Genomic DNA, 10041 nt, shown 5'->3' on the forward strand with positions numbered 1-10041 from the left:
ATATATATATATATATATTTATATCGTTGAAAAGAATAACGTGCAATAGCCATCAACATAGAATACTGAAGACGTTTCAGTGCAGAAAATCCATGTGGTAATCTTATTCGGTCAATCGTCTAATAAAATGAGGAGCTTTCACTTGGGATAACGTAGGTTGCTAGATTAGCCGTGAAGTTTTGAAGGCTTGAACGATTCTTTCCACACAAAGAATTCCAGTCCCAATAACAGAGCATCATTCTACTTTAATTTCTCTCATCTCTTCTCCATATGTGCTTTTCCCCGATTTGACGCTTTATTCTTAACTGTGCTTCAATATTTTTTCAACTACATGCGGAAAATGTACACGTGATATGCTATATATACGAATTCTAGAAAATGGATTCCTATATAAATATATTAAAAGGATGGACAAAACTTGGGTTATGCTGATTATATTCTCTCATCACATTGTCTTATTTTGTTATTGTTAATTGTTAAAATATACACGTGTGTGGGTTTGTAAATTCACTCATAACTATTATTATGAAATTTTTATTAACTCTTATAATATAAATTAATTAGGATTCATAAATATTTATATGAAAATTTATTATTTTATTTTTATTAGTTGTTAAAATTCGTATATGTGCACTCAAAAATTTATTTATGAAATATAAGCACCTGTTATTTTGATGTTGTTAGTTGTTAAAATATATCTGTGCATTTGCCAATGCACCTATAAATTTGACTTAATAAATATAATAATTAATTTAACCTAAGTTTTGTCCTAAAAAGAAAACCAATTAATGATCCTTACAAGTTAAAAGTTAAACAACTGGGGGCGAAATAATAAAAATACAAACGTAAAGAAAGGGGGACTGTTAGAAATTGTTCGATGCTGATCACTTCAAGAGGGCCATCCCATGATGAGGAACAAGATCTTCAATAATGCTTAATGAAGTCTGATCCTCCATTAACCTCAATCAACAACAATAACCTTTATTTTTACATAAATCAAGGCTTAATCACACTAATTTTTAGAAGAGTTAAAGTGTAAATTTGCTTTGAACCACAGGGCACGAGGTAGCTTTTTTGGTGCAAATTTGTTTCTGAAGTTTAAAGTCATAGCAATTTTGCCCCTATCCATTAAAAATATTAACGACAAATATCACTGTTTTAATTGTCCCTATTAGTTTTATGATACAAAATTGCTATGATTTTAAACTTTTAGATAAATTTATATCAAAAAACTTTCATGTGCCCAGTACTTGTAAGTGAAAATTTCCAAAGCAAATTTTCATCTTAACCTATCTTAAAACGAAGATATTACAGGTTTAGCAGGAAAATGTTCTTTAGTGGCGAATCTATGTTTATTTGACATTTCTGTAAATAAAAACCTTCAAATACTAACTTTAAATATTTGATGGTTGTTTTAAATTAAAAGGGAGAATCCATGAAAATAAGCTTTAAAATTACTGAATACCAAATAAAAATTTCTGCAAAAATGTGTTGTTATTTGCAAGTTAATTGTTTTCAAAACCTAAAACCTAATTAATGCTCAAGAATCAAACCTAATTTAGAATTTAGTAATTTTAATATTTTTTTGTAGGATTCTCTCTTTTAAAAACCCATCAAATAATTATAAAAATTTAAAAAAATTACCACTATGTGAAAATTCTTTTTAAATAAATGTAAAAATAAATATCTCATTAAACTCCGCTTCAAGTTACTTGACGCTTTTTATTTAAACAACAAATATCAAGCTTAGATATGACTTTTCTAGTGATAATATATATTAGACATTAAAAGTTTGATTATTAATTTGAAAGAAAAATTGGTTGAAAATCTCCATTTGACAAATTAATTAGAGATTGAAACCTAGAATAAATGTAAAGGTGTGAAGTCTTCAAGTGTCAATAAGTGTGATAAAAAAATCACATTGCCTTGATAAATACTAATTACTTATAACGGATCCTCACTTTACACATGCCTACTTGCATGTGACAGATGGCTACTTGCATATATATTTATTGTATAATATGAATGCTTACTTGTATATGACAGATGCCTACTTATATATAAGTTTTTATTACATGTTAATGTATAAGATGGATGCTAATTGTATATAACAAATACTCAGTTACATCTAACTGATGCTCACTTGCATATGAAAGATGGGTTCTTATATTGTTGTGTAATGTGAATGCTAATTACATATGCAATTAGTCATATGGAATTAGCATCCATCATATACAAGTTATAATCCATTGCATGCACATGAGGATCAATCACATGTCGTTAGTACTTAGTAGTGGTCAGGGCAGTGTAGCCTTTTTCCTATCAAACTTAGTGACACTTAAGAACCCCACACCTTTATGTTATTCCAAGTCTCATTCCCCTAATTAATTTGTCAAATAGAGATTTGTAACCAATTTTCCTTAATAAAAATCACTATTTCTTGTTAAACAACAAAAATTAATATTCCAATAGTGTCAACTCATCCCTGTTTCAGAAAAGGCTGGGGGGAAGGTAGAGAGGGGGAGGACGATTTAAGCACTTCATTAGTTTCTAAAAGTATAATTTTATCGCCAAGAAGTTCTTGAAAGAAAGAGAGAGCGCAAAAAATGAACATTGAGTTAAATTTGGAATGTTCGACCAACAGAAATTAGTACTATATATGCCGTTTTTGGTAGGGTGAGGCTGGATTGCTGTTGCTGATGATGCATGAACGAATCAACATGGCTTAGCAACTTGTGACATGCGTGAATCATATGTCGTAAACTTCCACCGTAAATTTAAAATACTAAAAAAATAAAGAAAAATCTAGAAAGTTAGAGATATGAGAATATATTATCATGTCGCAAAAGGAATATATTTTGTTTACATTATTATAATTGTTATAACACAAATATAAATATGAGCATGCGAGTGTGGAAAAGAACGCAGAAACAAATAAACATCATATAGAAAAATCACTCTTTGGAGAACTCAAAGGAAGAGAGAATTGATTGAAGATGTCAATAACTTGCAAGTGGAAGCCTATTGCTTTGATGATTCTTGTCAACTTTGCTCTGGCTCTTGTAAATTTGCTTCTGAAGAAAGTTCTTAGTGAAGGACTGGGCTTCTTGACCATCATAACATATCGACAGTTAATTTCAGCCTTTTTCTTGTCACCTATTGCATTTTTCTATGAGAGGTAAGTACTACTTCATTAATTTAATAGTGCAAAATATTGGGTTTGTTTTACACTGTTGTTATAAAGATAATGTAGCGCGTGGTCGGTAGAATTTTGGAAAATAAGATCAGGGACTTTTGACACTTTATATCAGTTGTTCGAGAATCGGTGTAAAAAATATATTTTATATGTCAACTAAATAAAAAACCAATGTAGATAGATAGTTCTTTAAAGCATCATTTCCAAACTTATAATGGTTATTGTGCATAGTTGCCTTAGAAGTTTTTGGCCCATGGACACTGGGCATCTGAAAATTTTTTTAGGTACAAATTAGTATCGAAAGTTTTAAATCACAACAATATTGCTCCAACCGTTAAAAATGTTAACATCATTATTTTAATGGTTGGTTTTTTTAATAGTAAGGGACAATATTGTTATAATTTTAAACTTTCAAAGTAAATCTACACTCAAATAAATTTTTATATAAGTGAAAACTTTTAAAACTAATATGTACCTTAACTCAATTTATAACCCTCTAGGTCAATTGCTCAGCCAACTAGCATAAAAAGTGTTTTCTATGGCCGTTTTGCTTATAATCTGCGTAGAAAGATAATATGATAACTTATTTTTTTCGGTACTTGTAAAATTAGATGATGAGTTCCATATATTAACATATTGAAGCTCATATAAAGAAATAACATTATTCATGCTTCACACATAATAATCCTCCTATCCTTAATATAAGACTCATTTAACTAATTTGATTAGATTAAAGAAGTTAGGTAAGTTAGTTAATTATAAAAAAAGTGACACATTTTTCCTAAAACACCATAATCATCTTTCTTAATACTCCATCTCCCTCTTCTCTTTGATTATGGTTGAGGGAGTATCCATATGGGTAATTTAGAGAAAATTGATAAATATGAGAAATGAGTCTTCTATTTAGGACCAAAATAACTCAAGAATTGGGCCCTATATTAAGAATTGAAGGAGTATATTTTAATTTAAAGGTATATTACATAGTACATATATTGCCAAAAATATTGATAGAAAATTCAAAAATCCATTATGCCCTAATTTTCATAAATAATTAAATAATCTTCTAGAACTAACTAAATAGCATCTTTTCATTTATGAACTTCATTGAAGGTATAATTTAAAAAGTTCAAAAGTATTCACTAATTTTAATTGAATTCCTCAATCTAATTGAAATTGTTAACAGGTCCTTTTAATAAGTCCATATGAAGGAATACTTTTTCCTTTCTTGATTGATGATGCGTAGTCAATGTGGATTTTGTTACTGGAAATGGGTTTCGGTATTATACAAAGAGGAATTTAAATATTTAAATTATTTTGCATGTGTAACTAGATGAAGTAAGAAAAGAATAAAAATAAATGATGGAAAAAAATTGAATATGACTATAACAAAAAAATGGAATACAAGACTTTATTAAATTTACATATGTTTGGCTAAAGAGCCTAGGTTTGTTTTTTTTTTTTTTCATTTTCCACCACTCATTTCTTTTAGTAAACTGACCTTTTGATTTCTGAAAGAATCTATACTATGCTTTCATTAAATTTGCAAGAATTTCACCAACGATTCAACGAACTTTAACAAGGACATCGGATTTCCTTTAATTTTCATATCATGATCTGTTTTCAGCTACTAATAATGGACTCTTAGAGAAGCTTTTAATTTTGCAAGTTGGAGTGAGAAGTTTGTAACATTAAAAATTTTCTACATGCCTCTTATCACCACTCTATTATTACTGCCTATGTAGCTTTAAGAAACGGCTTTTATTCTACTTCCTGTAGAAGCTAGTTATTTCACGCAAAAAGAAAACAAAAAGAAAGAGAAGCTAGTTAATGTTGAATAGTACTTCCTCCGGTGCTTGTTATAATATACAAGAGACTGCTAACTAATTCACACATATTAATCGAAACAATTAAGAGAATAAATTTATCATAAAATATAAATTATTTTTAATATTATTCTTACTAACCATGCTAAATTCCAATGTCACAATAATTTTTAGCCTCTCACTATTCTTATTAAATATGGGCATATATGGAAAAAAAATTTAATACTCATTAAAACTATCATAAGATCTTACAAAAATGATTAAAAATTTCTTCTATATAAAAGGAGTCTTAAAATAAAGAGCAGAGGGAATATGATAGAAGTCCTAAACTTATGCATCTCGAATTATATATAACTCAAAAAATTATTATAAAACATTTATAGTATTTCTATTGGTTTTAACTATAAGGGCTATAGATGAATAATTTAAATATATCAATGAAATTAGCTGACTTGGTTATCTGTATAAATGTGTATTGCTCTATCTAAAATTATCCTTTTAATTATTTGTATTAGAAACTACCCTATTGATTAAAAAAAACTCCCTTAAATATGTGCAATAATAAGAATAATTTAAAATATATATAAATTTAAGAGACAAAAAAAATTATATTGTGAGCTTAAATTTAGAATCAAAATTACCCATCTTATTAGCTTTTATATTTAAGACTAAATGGAATATCTTTAGAGAGACATGCACCTTTGTGGGCCTAGTAGAGCTCATATACAGAAGTTATTTTGCAGGAAAAGCAAGCTTGATGTTCACATATTATGCCTGCTTTTCCTCAGCGCTCTTGTTGGGTAAGTGCTACAGAGTCTCACACATTAATTAATTGGTACCTTGTTCCTAATTTAATTTCATGGCTTAATTATTGAAATCAGTAAATTTTCTTTCTTTGATTTATTTATTTTGCAGAGTAACTTTCACTCAGTACCTATTTCTTCTTGGACTTGGGTACACGTCAGCCACCTTTTCATGTGCATTCCTCAACATGGTTCCCGCATTTACCTTCATCATGGCTCTGCCTTTTGGGTAAGTGGAGCAAAATACTGTTTTGTTTTTGTTTTTTGTTTTTGGCACATAAGTATCATTTTATTTGAAGCAATTCTATTCGAAGTACTATAAGATATTAAACATAGGCACCTTTTCTAATAGAGATTTGAATATTGGTTCGTCATGTTGAAATATAATTACAACAGAGAAATTAAAAAAAATACTGGAAAAACACTTTTATGGTGCTTCATATATATTCATTTAATGGACTTTTTGAAGATTTAATAATGAAATTAAAACTGCTCATAAAATAATACTTTAAAAGTATAATTGCTCTTGAAAAAAAGTAATATTTTAAGAGCAAAATTATAGGGTGCTGAATGTACTTGAGAAAATATTTCAAGATGCTAGGCGTAGTATAAAATATTTTAGAGTGTTGGATGCCCCTAACAAAATATTTTGAGGTGCTGAACGTACTTTAACCTTGGTTTGTTTTCTCAAAATATAGATTTGGGTCAATTGAGGCTATTTTATTTAAACAAAATCAAATTTCTTTAAATAAAAACTTGACCATTTATGAAGAATGCATATCATCATCATTATTATTTCAACAACACCTAACAAAAACGTTGACCATTACTTTTGTTGAAATTGCCGCAGAATAGAAAAGGTGATTGGAAAAGCATGAGTGGAAAAGCCGAAGTGTTGGGCTCACTTATATGCATTGGCGGGGCTTTATTACTTGGCCTTTATAAAGGATTTCCCTTAACCATAATGAACCGCACTAAACCCCGAGCCTCATTATCTCTACCTCCGCCGCCACCACCTTCTTCTTCTTCGGAATGGGCATTAGGTTCGGTGCTTCTCACAGGAGGCTGCCTCTTGTGGGCCTCATGGTTCCTTATTCAAGCCAGAATTGGCAAAAGATACCCATTTCAGTATTCAAGTATAACCATTTTGTCATTGTTTGGAGCCATCCAATCAGCTGTCTTAAACTTGATCATCAACAGGAATAATTATGCCACCATCTGGTTGCTCCATGGGAAGTTGCAGATTGTGACGGTCGTTTACGCTGTTAGTATCTATTCTTTATTAATGAATATCACATATATATATATGTGTGTGTGTGTGTGTGTATTGATTTCTTTTAAATTTTATTAAATTTATATGATGAGACAAGGATCATGCATGCATGGAACTGGAAAAATGGATTGGGCCCGTAGGATTTAGACCTTAATTCACTTAGCAAACGGTCAACCTCTTTGAGCCGGTTTTATTTATCTATTTCTTTAAAAATTGTTGATGGTACAAATAATATTGATATTATTTATTTGTTTTTATAATTTAATATTATAAAATGGTTTGGTTTATTTAATTTTGGACAACGATTTGATCATCTAAATTTTAAGAAATTGGTTGATTTATACTTTAAATAATAATGATTTGATTCATATCATATGCGTTAATATTTTTAAATTGTCTGTATGTATGTATTTGTCAAAGAGAATATTTTTATTAACTTGTATTTTTATGATTTGAATTTGAATCTATGTTTTTTTAATATTTTATTATTTAAAAAAAATTTAGAGTGTCTGTGTTAAAGGGCTTGAGGCCCATAGCAGAGGCACTAGGCCTGTGAGATCACCGCTTAGCCTTTGTCAACAAGGTCTGATCAGCATAAATGGTATTTTAGACATGAGCCTCATGAAGGGCCATGCTCTTAGCATGAGGCCATTTCGTTTTTCCTTGCTCTAAGATATCATTAGAAAAATAAAAATCAAATTGAATATATGGACATTTTATTAAAAATGTTATTAAAGAAATATTTTTTTTTATTTTAAAAACCTACATGATCTTCTCCTCCAAATAAAGATAATTAATTTTCAAATCACATTACTTATTAGAATAATTTATCAAATTCAAGTAAACTTTAATAATGATTATACGTGGTTTTCTCAATTTTGACATTGAGTCAAAACATGGAGTACCGATATAGTAATTGTTTGTTATATTAATAGAAATTGACATATACTTAAATTTAATTTTACATACGATATTGATGAAAACTTAATGATTGTGAAAAATTGAAAACTTTAAATAGTAAGAATTCAGTTAAATATATAGTAAAAATTTACATTTAATTACTTACTTTGGGATGCAGGGATTGGTGGGGTCAGGGTTGTGCTACGTGGCAATGTCATGGTGCGTGAAAGCAAGAGGCCCAGTTTTTACAGCAGCATTCACACCCCTCATACAGATATTTGTGGCCATTCTTGACCTCTCTATCTTGCACGAGCAAATTTACCTTGGAAGGTTCATTTCTTTTACCCCACAATCCACTCTCTCTATTTTTTTTTTCCCGAAAAATGACAAATAGACCACGCTAATTATTTTGGTAAATGTATTGATTATTTCTGTTAAGGTTTTGACATGTTAGAATTACTTATATGTCATTTTAAAATTCAACATGTTTTTTTTTTTTTTTTCATTTTTAAACTTTGAAATATAAGTTTTTGGGTGAAAGACATATAAGGCCCACCGAAATTCCTATGAAATTCTTAAAGACTATTATGGAATTACGTTTTTGTGAAATGACATAATTACCTTTAGTAACATTAATTATCACTCTTAGTTGTTGTTGCCATTTAATAAGGTGAAGTTATTACTTTTTAAATTATTGTTGTCACTATCTTAGTTATTGATGTTTTTGTTTGCCAACAGTTGTTGTTGTTATTTGATATGTTAGGGTTATTACTTATTAAAATATTGCAGTCATTTAGCTTTGTTGATTTTTCAAATTTCAAATCAAGGACATTTAGGTACATTAGCTACAGAATTTAATCACAAACTAGTTCCTCTATGGTGATCAGATCATTTCAAGATTTGGGGTATTTTTGTGTCCATCCCCATAGTTGTGAAGTATAAGTAAATTTTAATCACATTATTCTAAATGTTATATCTCTTCGGATTGCATTTTCCCTAATATCTATACCCTTGTGTGCACTAAGCAGTGCTGCAGGCTCGGTCTTGGTTATTGTTGGCGTGTATATTCTTCTGTGGGGTAAAGGCAAAGAAGCCGAAAAGCAGTATTTCGCCAGCAACGAGCAAGCAAATCAACAAGATGGGGAATGCCAATAGCTCTGTGTGTGTGTGTGTGTTTTGATGCTAATAAATCTTTTAGATTTTTCTGTGAGACAAAAGGTCTACAAATTAAGCTAATCTGTAAATTAAATGATCAATTTCAATTATTATTCAAATGAAATATTGCTAGATTTTGGATCCCCTTTTGATGGGTTGAAATAGTAAATGAGGTTTGTTGGCTGAATTAATTAATACTACCTCATGTTCTAATTATAAGATCTTATTTATAGTCTACAAATGAGATCTTATAATTAAAAACGGAAATAGTATTGAATTAACAAGCATTTAAAAAATATATTTTCAGATCTAGCTTAAAAGTAAAGTTCCAAAACCTCTCCAAGCGCATAAATGAGTAGCATGACACCTTAAAATCAAGATAATTCATGGGCTCTATATACCTTAATCCCACATTCAAACCCTAAAAATCAAGATTCAAAGCTTAGAAAACAAGTCACAACACACTAAACGCGTGTTTGGATTCACGTTGTGACAGACAACATGCATTGCAAATAGTTAAATGCGTGATGTAGGAAAATTTGAGCCTGATAATTCGTTTGGATCAGCTTTTTTTCAAATTAACTTTTGAGAAAAAAAACTCCTTCAATGCAAAAGTCAGTCAAGAACATGGAGAAAGAAAAAGATGACAATGAGAAAATACAAAATTGTTCCAACAAACCCAATAATTTGATATTTATGAAAGTATTTAGAGAAGGAAAAATTTAAATAATAAAATGTAGGAAAAAGTCCCCCATTAAAAATTTGATTGGTAAGAACACCTGGCAAATTTTTATACCCATAGAGTATTAATATAAAGTCAGTTTTGTACATACAAAGTATCGGTGCCTAGTATTTTCATTTTAATTGTTCTCTTAAGAATTATTATTTTTT

The 10041-nt window shown here is 29.4% G+C and overlaps 1 pseudogene; it reads left to right on the top strand.

Annotated features, from left to right (window-relative positions):
* The first annotated feature begins 2996 nt into the window (after positions 1-2996).
* Positions 2997-9150, top strand: LOC114747224 (WAT1-related protein At4g01440-like; annotated as a pseudogene).
* Positions 9151-10041: the final 891 nt, after the last annotated feature.

This window comes from Neltuma alba, unplaced genomic scaffold, assembly GCF_004799145.2.
Source record: "Neltuma alba isolate B1F8T4 unplaced genomic scaffold, ASM479914v2 tig00005267_pilon, whole genome shotgun sequence".
Classification (NCBI taxonomy): Eukaryota; Viridiplantae; Streptophyta; class Magnoliopsida; order Fabales; family Fabaceae; genus Neltuma; species Neltuma alba.